The sequence below is a fragment of the Limulus polyphemus genome, unplaced genomic scaffold (assembly GCF_000517525.1).
Source record: "Limulus polyphemus unplaced genomic scaffold, Limulus_polyphemus-2.1.2 Scaffold9138, whole genome shotgun sequence".
Taxonomy (NCBI): Eukaryota; Metazoa; Arthropoda; class Merostomata; order Xiphosura; family Limulidae; genus Limulus; species Limulus polyphemus.
Window position 1 is genome coordinate 1 of NW_013674748.1, and position 4,523 is coordinate 4,523.

Below are 4,523 nucleotides of genomic sequence, written 5' to 3' on the forward strand. Positions count from 1 at the left end.
ATATAAATTAGGTACTATCTGACTAGCAGGGTACAAGTTGGTCTATATAAATTAGGTACTACCTGACTAGCAGGGTACAAGTTGGTCTATATAAATTAGGTACTATCTGACTAGCAGGGTACAAGTTGGTCTATATAAATTAGGTACTACCTGACTAGCAGGGTACAAGTTGGTCTATGTAAATTAGGTACTATCTGACTAGCAGGGTACAAGTTGGTCTATATAAATTAGGTACTACCTGACTAGCAGGGTACAAGTTGGTCTATGTAAATTAGGTACTACCTGACTAGCAGGGTACAAGTTGGTCTATGTAAATTAGGTACTACCTGACTAGCAGGGTGCAAGTTCATCTATACAAATTAGGTACTACCTAACTAGCAGGGTGCAAGTTGATCTACATAAATTAGGTACTACCTGACTAACAGGGTACAAGTTGGTCTATGTAAATTAGGTACTACCTGACTAGCAGGGTACAAGTTGGTCTACGTAAATTAGGTACTACCTGACTAACAGGGTGCAAGACCCAAAGAGGCTGAGATGTGTAATTACTAATCACCTTTCTTATCTTGTCCCAAATGATTTTAAAATTGTTGAAAGAGTAAGAAAAGATGTTAAACTGCAAGTCCCATTGACTATGCCATCATATATGTTGAGCCTGAGTTCTATGATATTGGAAAGAGTTGGGTACATACATAAAATAACCAAGTCCTACTCACGGCCTGGATGGCAGAATTTCACCAACCGGGGAAACGTGTGGAGATTTTAGGTACAGTAGTTAATATTATAATACACAGACCATGCAGTTAGTTACAGCCTCAGCTGACTCATTAACAGCTGTCAAACAATGATAACATCAAGTTCCAAAAGAGCAGTAAAAGATGGTCAATTATTCTGTTCTAATTTCCAGTTGGATGACATGTAATAATTCATCACCACATGGGTTGCAATCCAACTTCCACGAAAATGATGGAAGGATCAATATAAGCAACAGCCTGAAATGGAGCATGGAAGCATGTCAGAGTTCAAGAGGGAAGAATTAAGAAATTACAAAAGTATGGCAGAAGAAATATTACTAGGACTGACAAAATGTTGCTGTACTAAGGAATGGTGAAAAGAGATAAGAATCAGTGCCCTGGTCAATTCACTATTCTCCATTCTTACAAACAAGGGTTAAGTTTATAGTTGTAACAACATGGTCCAAAAGCTGAGATTTTCTTTCTACAGGAAATAGAGAAGATTGGATAATACAGCATTCCTTCCCCCCATAAAAAGTTTACGAAGTAACTTGAAAAAAGTAAAATTAGGATTACTGAATTGTTCAGAATAAACATAAAGAGCATACATACTTTGCTACAGATTTTGATGTAGAAACATTCAATTTGCGAAACTGAACTATTTCAGAGCTTGGCAAATGTTACTGAATATCTTCTTCATATTTAACTGGCAGATGTTACTGAATATCTTCTTTATATTTAACTGGCAGATGTTACTGAATATCTTCTTCATATTTTACTGGCAGATGTTACTGAATATCTTCTTCATATTTTACTGGCAGATGTTACTGAATATCTTCTTCATATTTAACTGGCAGATGTTACTGAATATCTTTTTCATATTTAACTGGCAGATGTTACTGAATATCTTCTTCATATTTAACTGGCAGATGTTACTGAATATCTTCTTTCATATTTAACTGGCAGATGTTACTGAATATCTTCTTCATATTTAACTGGCAGATGTTACTGAATATCTTCTTCATATTTAACTGGCAGATGTTACTGAATATCTTCTTCATATTCAACTGGCAGATGTTACTGAATATCTTCTTTATATTCAACTGGCAGATGTTACTGAATATATTCTTTATATTTAACTCAAATACTTCTTTACAAGCATGGATTGATTGCACATTTTGTGTGGGCTACATTAATATAACTTTTGAACTTAGATGACACAGCCTTGGTTTATTCAATCTTGTAACACACCCTCTTGACCTAGCACTTTGCTATGACAACAAGACAATGGAGGGAATCCTCATGTGTGATCACATATTGTTAAACAACAGGCAAGCTCTGAAATGTAAGGTGGTTCATTAAGAAAACCTATTGCTATTAAGTCCAATGGTGCTAGGAAAGCACTTTTTTTTATGCATATATAATAAGCCTACATAAATGTCATACCATCTTTGAGACAGTCTCTTAAGATCTTCTCCAATTAGGGACCTGGTACTGGCCAATTAGGTCACCTTACTTCTCACTTATTAGAGGCCAACTAAGGACTTTTGCTATAAAAAAGGCATGATTCTTGACCACTGGTTTTATTGTTACTGACCCACGACCAGCCAGTGAGCCTGAGCAGATGCTAGTACGAAATGTTTCTTGCTCCTCTGTGATCAAATTGAGGATGCCAGTGCCCCCAAGATGTCAGCAGCTGTCCTAAAGTTTCCCAATACTGGTGAAGAGCATCTTTAAACACCTACTACTACTCCATTTCCTGTTACCTAACAACCTCCAAGCAAAGTAGGCCATAGAAAATGTCACAAGTGTCTTGAACTCCAGAGACTCGTGGAAGTTGTATCATTTAGTCAGTGCTTTACACTTTAATCAGGAGCATAAACTTTCTGTAATGAACTCAAATTAAAAGCATTAAACCATACACATGTCAAGAACTTCATGCATATGATTGTTCCTATTAATAAAAAAGCCCATGGCATGTACACAAACAGTATAACATAAACATATTTGTCATATACATTATGTATGTATTCAGGTAGCCATTTTGTAGAATAGTTTGTCTACACTCAAGTCATTTTTTCATGCCTTGTTTTTGTGTCTGAGCATGTTCTGCATATCCCATGTAGCTGCCTTGGTTTAAGCAATCTGTGCATTAGTCCTACCTACAAAACAGAAGAGGGTAAGAAGTTTACCAATACGATATCTGATACTGGTCAGTAAAGAAAGCTATAATTTTTATAGCAATGGTGGATATGGCCAAAGAATTATACATTCGTTGTCAATCTGAAGGTTAATTAGGTCTCTGAATGGTAGACTGTGAATGAACAAATGTTTAGAAGACAACTAAAGGTAAACAAACAATCCAAAATTATTGTATGCAACAACTTAAAGTAAGCTGTGCCAGTTTTCTATAATCTCAAATGTAATACACAATTATTGTATTGAACCTCTAATAATCAAAGCTTACTAAACCTGTTTCTTAATAATGTTTAACCCTAGCTTTAATTTTGTTGTGAGCAAAAAACAATGTACTATTAGGAATTTAATGATGCCAGTTTCACATATTTAGCTTGAATGATAGCCGATATAATCATTTTCTCACTGACCTCACATGTGGTAAATATTTTGACCCCTTCTTAGTAAATTGATTTATCTGAGGTTGTTCATAAAACATTCTGAACCAAGACATCAGCAGATAGGAGAAAAAATGGACTAAAGCAAGTACACAACTACCTTATGATATTGTTCACAAGGGAAAAGTTTTACCAAATATTCTATTTGCTTTTCTTCCAAGTGGTCATTGTGTAGTAATACTTCTTGAGTTACTTTCATGCTGTCAACAGCCATGTGACTACAAATTCTTAACGTTCTTGATGCAATGTAGAGCATAGATCAATCTCCCTTCTCTTTACTATGCATGTCAACCCAAGTTTTAGTTAGGAATCACAATATGGGTACACTTGTAAGGCCTTCTAAGAAAATGATGTAATTGAAGCTGTTTTGACGTATCGTGTGTGTATATATATCAGAAGATACGCCCAATACAAGCACTAAAAGATGTCCTGAGAAACAGGTGGTACAGAGAGTAAGTCACTAATCAGAAAGATGTTTATAAAGTTCAGACTAAGTCCCATTCGGCACTCAATTTTAATGGTTGATGACTAAAAACTTCCTTGGATGCCCAACTTAAGCCCCAGTTTTTTTCGTATGGATGACTAGCACCCCGGAACAGACCCTTACTGAAAACAGCATCGCAGTCTACTGTACACTTATCCATGCCCACACTACATGTGTAATGTTGATTCCTATCCTTGACCAAAATCATTGGTAAATTCCCTAACTACAAACTCGAAGGACAAACTGGAAACTTTCTTAAAATCGAGCCCTGCCATTGAGTGTCTAGGAACTTAGGGTTGTAGGAAATGAAAAGACCAGAAGAGGTCTCTGAAAAATGTTAAGTCTCTGGTGTATTAGATGCTTAGAATCTTATCCAGGTTGCAGATATGTGTTAATGAAAAGCAACTACACATCAGTGATTGTCTTAAGATAACTCAATGTGCAATACCACAAGCCTTTACATTATGTGACTAAGTCTTGACTACTAGCATATACTAAATGAATATTAGGTGTTATCACACTACAAGTTTCACCATGCTACAGATGATAAATAAACCAGGAGAGTTTTTAAACATAAAAAAAACACTACATAAACAAGTGTGGAATAAAGAATCTAAAACAAAATCTATAGTACCTATTAATGGCTGGAGACGGCTTAAATGGGTAATGAAG